The 9,176-nt window shown below is 33.2% G+C and overlaps 1 long non-coding RNA gene across 1 annotated transcript; it reads right to left on the reverse strand.

The window, feature by feature from the left end:
- Nucleotides 1-8,501: 8,501 nt before the first annotated feature.
- Nucleotides 8,502-9,176, reverse strand: LOC112343896. The gene is made up of 2 exons (XR_002991459.1): nt 9,133-9,176; nt 8,502-9,067 (listed from the first exon to the last, which is right to left on the reverse strand). It is a non-coding gene; the product is annotated as an uncharacterized LOC112343896 (long non-coding RNA).

Consider the following 9,176-nt stretch of genomic DNA (forward strand, 5'->3'; position numbering starts at 1 on the left):
TAGTGCTTTACTTTAGTGTTTGGGATTGTGTTTTTTTGTTCTTATTTTGTCATTCTCTTTTAGATTTAGATTTGTATTAGCTTTTTGCAAAATCTAGAATTTTAGCTATTATTGTGCTTAGATCTGCTCTTTTTTCTAATCTTCATTGCATTCTTTTCTTCTACCATACCACACTGTTATCAATCAAAGAGTATATCACTTAAGGCTGCTAATGCTACTTCATTGAATCAAACTTTTGGTGTTGTAAGGTATAATCATATTGGTGTTACACCCATCCTTGGTGTGTTGCCATCTCTAGTTTTTTTAGGACATGATTACACAGCTTGTTCTATTCTTAGTGTTCTGCAATCTCCCATTGATGTGGAGTGTGATTATGATATTGATTGGTGAGCTATGAATAATGCAATCCAATTCTTGAAGAATGTTTGAGGATTAAGTTTATGGGAAGACAATGTGTACGAGCTCAAATGGATTCCAAAGTGTGATGATAAGTTTGATTATTATGAAGATAGCTTTAGAGATGAAATGGAGATTTTATGAGGTAGATGTCAATCTTTCAATCTGCTATTTAATCCTTTCTCTTTCCCTTCTGCTCTTTCCCAATGTTTTCTTATTTCTCGGTTTGAGCCATCTTCTCATATTCCTAGTATTTCTTCATCAGTGTTTTCTTCTCCTGACACGTCAATCATTTGTGACTCTCATGATTCTCATTCTCAGTCTAGTGTTGAGTTGAGTGTTTTCTATCCTCTTTATACTAATTTAGACATTGAGTGTATCCATGAAGTTGAGAATTTTACTTTTGTTTCATTGGCAAAATCTTTGATTAGTTCTAGTGTTAAGTATTCCCCTGTCCCAAAGGTTGAGTCACTTTGGCCAGAGTTTTGGGTTAAATGCATGTCCCCACTTATGAGTGCCACTAAAAGCTTTTGCTTTATCATTGTTGCTGAGGAATTTATGTATTCCCTTAAGTGCGTGGGTGTTATTATTGATTTTTCTGTCTTAAGTGTTAAATTGTATATTGAGGAGGTTGAGCAATGTGAATCTTTTGCTTATATTGTGGTGGCCAAAGTATTTTTCCAATATTTGAGCATATGTCCTTTTTTTGATTTCCCCATTTTTGCATTTTTAGTTACTACAAATTCTCTCTTGATACCTCTTTATCCACTTTTTCTTCTTTTACAATTATTTTTCCTCAATTTTTCTTGTTTTCTTCTTTCTACCTCGACACTTCAAACTTTTTTTTCTTTGAAGAAGGGGGTAGAGGGGACGAACGAGAGTCCAACTCCGGCAATGGAGTGAGGACAAGTGAATACAGTAGTGGAGTGAGGACGAATGACATAGATTGTAGAGTGAGGACAAGCATAACAAGTCTGAACGGAACATTCGGCCCTGACGATGGAATGAAGACAAATGAACACAATAGTGGAGTGAGGACAAACAACATAGATTGTGGAGTGAGGACAAGCATAGCAAGTCTAAATAGAACATTTGGCCCCAACATAATGAGGACAAATGGATGCAATAGTGGAGTGAGGTTGAACATAGATAGCGAAGTGAAGACGAGCACAGTGAGTCCGAATGGAGTCAGTGCTTCAAAATTTTTTTCCTTCGAAAAGGGGATATAAAGGATATAGAGGACAAACAAAATGAGTCTAACCCCCCATATGCAATGCTAAACAAAGATGATGGTTCTACTTATGGTCTTAAATTCGAGTTAATGGTTGTCTTAGAGGATCGTTGACATGCAAATTTAGAGATGGGATGTATCATTTGTTACAATGGTGTTCTATAAACTATAATAGCTCTTAAAATCCCTTTCTTTGGTTCAAAATATGGTTGTGTAGTTGGTTTGAGCATTTTAGAGCTGTATCTGGAGTTGCAACTCGTTTATCAGGATTCTGTAGTTGGTTGATATTTATGCTATGGCTTTGGGTTTTATTTCAATCATAGTTATTAGCAACTTTATTAGTGATTTTGTGGGAGCTTTAGATTTTTGTGGTAATTTATAATCACCTAGCAGAAACTCTAGATGTTCCACCTGACTTATTTTCATCATTTTTTCATCTTCCAGAGGGAAGGATAGTGTAAAGTTTGTAGATACATATATGTATATATATATATGTATTACCTTGCTTAAGTAATACACTAATTATAGTACTAAAGCATATGGACCATCAATTTGGGATTGAATCTAGTCCATCCATTAGTGTATATAAGCAAGGGTCTAAACCCCAATTAATATACCTATTCCTATATCCTAAGCACTCACATTAAAATATTTATTTTACTTTATTTGGACATAATACACTAAAAACATAAAGAGATTGAATCATTAATAAAGATTTCAGAATTACATTATAACACATTATATTGTAATTATGAAACATTTTTCAAAATGACAAAATTCTAGATATACTCTAGCCACTATGAATTTTCTTTTTAATTTTTTAATTTTTTATTTCTTATCAAAATACAAAAAATTAAGATGATTAGAATATTAAAATTAAGGTTAATTTTTATTAAAATATTTAAAAGAGAATAAACTTTTTGTAAAAGCCAAATATGTTGGATATATTGTCGTATTTAAAATCTTCATTTAAATTTGTAATTATGAATACTTATACCAAAATTATGAAAATATTTTATGTTTTTATTATATGGAATTTTCTTATAACATTCATTGACTGCTTTATTCAAACTGATAATGTAAGCTAATGTCTGAATTTTTTCTTTGTTAATTCCTTCTTACTCATTTAGTGCTATGGATTACTATATCATTGCCCAGATGTTCAATTGCTTGGAGATAGTGTTTTACAAGCAAATTGTCCAAATGATGTGGAATTAGATTTAGAATACTATTTAACAAATGTAAATGGAAACATTCAAGCTATTACCGTGGGATCACATGATAATGGTTATTTTACACATTCATGTCAAGGTACAATACTTGAAGGATCCATTTTAAAAACAAAATGTGCTTCAGTAGCTTCTTATCTTCATTACACAGCTATTGACTTGAACTTATGGATTTCTTATCAAAATAACAAGTTAGTGTTTTGTAATCAAAATAGAGATCAGTAAAAATTTTATTCCTGAGGAGTAAAAAGTATTTATATTAATAAACACAACTGATTGCGTGCTCCTTTTATCACACTTTTATGACACCCATGTTGTTCCGATGCACACCACAAAAATGTACTACATATCTTCAGCGGCCATTCAAAATCCTCTTTATCTTGAGGATCACTTTCTTAAGCTCTTGTTGTTTCAATGTCACTTCCAGAATAAATAGTGGCTAATGCATTGCTTCATTTTCAAAGACAAGAATAGAAAACATTGCCCAAGATGCTAAAAGAACCAAAACTCTTGCCATAAAGATAATTTCTAAAGTTTGTTTTCTTTGATAATCATAGTTGTTTGGATTGTAGCAACATCATTTAATAAAAGGTGGTCTTTCCGCCAGCTTCAAACTTTCATGCTTATTTTATGCCTTCGCATCAAATGGCGTTCATAGCAATGCTACTGCTGCTCCTCCTTTCACAAGTTCATCAAAGCATATGTTAAGGAACACAAGTTTAAAGAGTTCTTTGTTTGCCATTCAATCATTTGTGCTGCGGTGCCTTTTTTAACAGCTACAAGGACCATAGATACTTTCCCGATACCGACATATTGGAAGCCGACTTCTCTGGCACAGCACGACACTGCTCGCTCACAAATATGTAAGGAAACACTTATAATTTTGCTCGAAAATGTGATTGTTCTTTGTTTGCCATTCAATCAGTTGTGCTGAAAGCTGCAAGGATCCCAAATACCATCTTAATACCGACGTACTCGAAGTCAACTTCTCTGGAGAGTATTCAGCACGGACACGGACACTGCTCGATAACACACTCACAAATCTCAATGGCAGCCTGGCTTACGGCAGAGAAGGCGGTTTTTGGGACACTTGCAGCGAAATTGTTCTTGTTGGTTCGAATCTGGACGCTACCTGAGGCGCAGATGGTAACTGGCCAGCATAGAACAAAGCAACGACCATGGAAACTTCGTCATTTGCAGCCGCTACGGCCTCTAGTAAATTGAGAGAAGCACCAAAATCAGAAAGAATAAAATCAAAAAGGATTTATACATTTCAAGCTTAAAGATAACGATCCGCTGCTAAAGTTTGACGAGCTTACTCTTGTAAGTCGTCCATATGGTCCTTGAATCCAATAACTAAAAACAAGCTTAAGCCACGGTCCAGAGAGATGGAAAAAGAAAACTGACGAGTACCTTTTTAGCTTTTGCAAAGATAGCTCCAGAGCATGGCATTTCGTGAGATCGTGACGAGAAACGTTAGGTAGATCTCTCGCTCCCAGTGTCTGAAGAATCTGACAGCCCAAAGTATCGGAGATGTAAATACACTAAAAAACAGCGAGTTTTGATCTGGAAAGTACGGAAGTATGTAAGATAACTAAAAACATGCAATAACCAGACAGTTAACCTCTCTACTTAATGGCAGATGCTGTCACGGCTTGAAACTACAGCCGTGTTTCCTGCTCTGAAAGCCACTCAAAAGAAAACTAGATCCCAAACTCACCAGTGAAAGCTTAATCGTGGCTTGAGTAGTGCGCTTTAGACTTTGGTCTTTTTGGTTGGCTGTTGTCTTCTTTCACCTAATTTATCCGCTCAAAAGCGTTGTACTTTGTGCACATGTTCACAAGAGAAATACCAATGTCAAGAACTTCGTGGTATATAGCCACTTTCAACAAAACACCAAGTCATAGAAAACTCTGGCAGTAGTAGGTAAGAATGGTTTTGCTTGATGAAGGATCTCTAGAGCATGCTGGAATGCTGCTTTGGTAGTAAATTCAGTTTCACACTGCTAGGTCCCTGGCAGTCATCTTGTTGAACATACTCCACTAGCAGTCTGAGAATATTTATTCTTTATATTTATATTTTATATTTATTTATTATCATTATATAGATATTTATATATGTGAGTGCTATATGTGTCTAAACCCCTATTTATATACCAAAATAGCATATGCTATAATTTATGTATTACACAAGGTGTTATATATATATATATATATATATATTGTATATGTATTTATAAACCTTACACCATTATCTCTTCCAAAAGATGAAAAAGTAATGACAATAAGTTAGGTAGAACATCTAGAGCTCCTATTAGGTGATTATAGATTGCAATAAGAACCTAAAACTCCTATGGAACATTGTTAACAACCATGATAGAAATAAAAACTTAAACTTATAGCACAAGCATTAGTCAACTATAGAACTAATAAATTACTTACCACTCAATGTGTAAGTGCAAAATACTCAAACTAACCTCAAAGTTATAATTTTGAACCAAAATAAAAGACTTTAAGAGCCATTTCAATTCACAAAACACCATTATAACAAATGATATATTTCATTTTAATTTTGCCTATTGGCCACCCTCTAATACCATCATTAACTGGGACTCACTACTATCAATAAAATTTATTTTTACGTCTTCCCTTTAGTTAACCTTTGAGGCCTATGTTAACTCATACTTATAACTTTCATCATTATCTAGCATTGCATATGGGAAGTTAAACTCAATTCATTTATTTTCCACATCCTCTTTATCCCCTCCTTAAAAGAAAAAAAGTAAAGGATAAATAAGTATTGAAAGAAGAATTTTTAGGGCAAAAATGAGGAAATAAGAAGAACTAAATATGCTCAAAGCTTGACTAATAAGTTTATTGTCTTATATTAATCTAATATTTGTGTTTAATGTAATTTTAAAATATTTGGATGTCCTCTAAGAATATTTAAAGTATATTTTAAAAGTCATCTGTAAATAGTCATGTTTGGCCCCCTCAATAAGGTATGGTGGCACTTTGGCAAGATAAGTAGTTTCTAGTAAGATCAGCTTATGACCTTGTGTCCACTCTACTGTTTGGGGGTTTAGTGAATATCCACATATGTTCTTATAAATCAAAATATTCAGTTTATATTCTTGTAAAACCTCATGAATATTTGGGCTTAACTTGTAGTGCATATGAATTTGGAGTTAAACTCTAAACATGTTGCACTACAAAATGAGGGTTTGGTACACACTCAAAATCCCTTATAAACACTAATTTCCTATCTCCACTAGCAGATTTAGGCACTTACCATAAATAGCATTGGGGCATGATAATGAGGGTGTTTTGCAAATACAATAAACTATCATTAGTGATATTGAGGGATTAGACTTAATACACAAGGGTTCTTGTTATTAGCTAATGCAAAATATAACAAGACAAAAGCTACTTATTGAGTTAAATATTATAAGCAATCAAAAGGAACAACTTGAGTGACGATCTATAAAGAGGGAAAGATAGCTTACATTCTTATCATATTGAACTTTTTAATAATATTCATTCAAGGATTTCAAGATATCAATAGTATAAGCTAATATTTTAGGTTTTTCTTTGTTAATTCATTTTCAATTTTTAGTGTGCTATATAATTGCTTAAAATTTATATTTCTTGAAGGTAAAACCTTAAAGAAAATTTTCCAAATGTAGTGAAATTAAATTTAGCCTACTTTTTATCAAATGTAAATGAGAACATTGAAGATATTAAAGTGAACTCAGATGATAATGGTTATTTTATACGTTCATGTAAGTGTAAAACTCTTGAAGGATCAATTTTAAAAACCAATTATGCTTCAAAAACCTTTTATCTTCATATTACACTACTATTGACTTATCAAAATAAAGAGTAGCTACTTATATTTTCTATATATTAAAAAACAATTCTTATTCTTGTTTTTATAAGCTTGCACTATAAGCTATAATTCCAACTTTTGCCTCATTTTCTTTGTTTTGCAGCTCCAACCTATTGTTGTTAATGATTAAACCATACATAAAACTTATCTTGTTTCATTAGACAAAAAGAAACCACCAATACCCTACTTAACATGCTTGGTTAGAATGTCAATATCCCAGAAATTTATTTCCCAAATGAAGCATGTTTTCTTGTTCTTTTTGTTCTATATCCAGAAAGCAAACACCACTTTTGATGCCTAGGCCCATAGTTATAGATGAAGTAGCACGCTTGATTGCTGTTTCTGGGAACAATTATGTAAAATCATAAACCTTTTTGAAATGACAGCAGCAAGTTTTACTTGAAGTTCCAGTTGGTCTCCAAATTCCATGGCAATAGAAAGGTTGTGAGATTTGGAAGCTCCAGAAATGGTGATTCTTCTTCTGGGCAACATAGAGTTTAAATACAAGATTAATCTTATTGCATATTAACTTGTTCAAGATTAATCTAAATGAATAACTGATAGAATATCCTAGAATCTTCAAGCAATATAGTTATAGGTTTGCTTAAGAAAAACAAAATGTGGCATTTAAGCTACCATATAAACATCTAAATAAAGATATAATAATACCACCACATAGAATATGAAACTAGTATTAAATTATCCTATTAAAAAGCTTCAGTCACTCTCAAATATTTAATTATGAATATCATTAAAATAGCCTATATTCTTATCATATGGAATTTTTTTTATAATATTCATTGGAGATTTTAATCAAATTAATTTAATATCTTATTTTCTTGTTAATTATTTATTTTTGTTTAGTGTTATTTATTACTATATTTTATTAATACTAATGGGACATTAAAGCTATTGGTGTTTTTTCACAATTTGATGGGCACTTTACACATTCATGTTAGATTCAACTCTTGAAGGATCCATTTTAAAAACCAATTGTCTTTCAAAAACATTAAATCTTCATTATAGTTCTATTGACTTGAACTTATGGGTTTCTTATTAAAATAAGAATTTATTTTTCTGTAATAAAATAAAAATCAATAAATTTTTTACCATCTATCATTTTGTGTAAATAAAAGTATTTCATAATCTGAAAGAAAAACATCTTATTATATTATTAAACACAATTTTTACACCTAATATGTTGTTCTTAACCCGTATTGCATGCAAGGATATCCTATGTCACAATTAACATGCCAAAATATTACTCCATAATCGTGTACGCATATGCTGTCTGTTCACTTATATATGACACATTCTGAAATGCATCATAACCAAAATAATGTGCTACATTTTACATTATCAGTAAGCGACCATGTCAATTTTTCTTTATCCTTGAAGGTTACTTTTTTATAATTTTTGTTTCCTAACTGACAGTGAAGATCTATGTCACTCCCAGAATAATTAGTGACTATACCTTCATTTGCAACCACTAGAAGGATTGAAAACATTACCCAAGATGCTAAAAGAACCAAAACTCTTGTCATTCCTAGTAAAATATGAAGCTTTAATCGTTGCTCCAAACAAGCGCGTTGACAGGGCAACGAAAGAAACAAACGTACTTTCCATAGCTGTTAATCTTATTCTTTCCGCCAGCATTAGCTTTTAAACTTGGATCCTTGCTTTCTCAAGTTTTCGCATCAAATGGGGTTCACAGCAATGCTCCATCAAAGCGTATGTACAGAAACACTTGAAAAGTCTGAAGAAATACCTTTGTGATCGTTCTTTTGTTTGTCATTCAATCAGTTGTGCTGCGGTGCCTTTTTCTACAGCTGCAAGAACCCCAAATACTTTCTCGATACCAACATTCTCGAAGCCGACTGCTCTGGAGACACCCCAGGGACACTGCTCGATAACAAACACACTCACAAATCTCAGAGGAAGCCTGGCTTATGGTAGAGAAGGTGGTTTTCGAGCCTCTTGCAGCAACATCACTCTTGTTGGTTCTAATTTAAGGCTCCCTGTGACACGGGAGGCGCAGATGGTAAGCCGACTGGACCGCAATTCGTACATAAGCAACGGCCATGGAAACTTCGTCATTTGCAGCCGCTACAGTTAGTACAGTAGCGCGTAGTCCTCTAGTACATTGAGAGAAGCACCAAAATCAGAAAGAATAAGCTCGAAAAGGATTTGCCTTTCAAGCTCTGTGATCGTTGTGTTCACGGCTTACATGGGGAGCTGGACAAGCATTTAAAAGTTAACGATCCGCTGCTTACTCAGGCATTTGTAAGTCGTCCGTATGGTAGAGCTCGGTCCTTGAATCAATCTATAGAAAACAAGCTTAAGCCACTGTCCAGACAAAGGTTGGACAAAGAAAACTGACGATCGTACCTTTCTTGCTTTCGAGAAGAATCGGCATTTAGCTCCAGAGCATG

This window comes from Selaginella moellendorffii, unplaced genomic scaffold, assembly GCF_000143415.4.
Source record: "Selaginella moellendorffii unplaced genomic scaffold, v1.0 SELMOscaffold_287, whole genome shotgun sequence".
In the NCBI taxonomy this organism is placed as follows: Eukaryota; Viridiplantae; Streptophyta; class Lycopodiopsida; order Selaginellales; family Selaginellaceae; genus Selaginella; species Selaginella moellendorffii.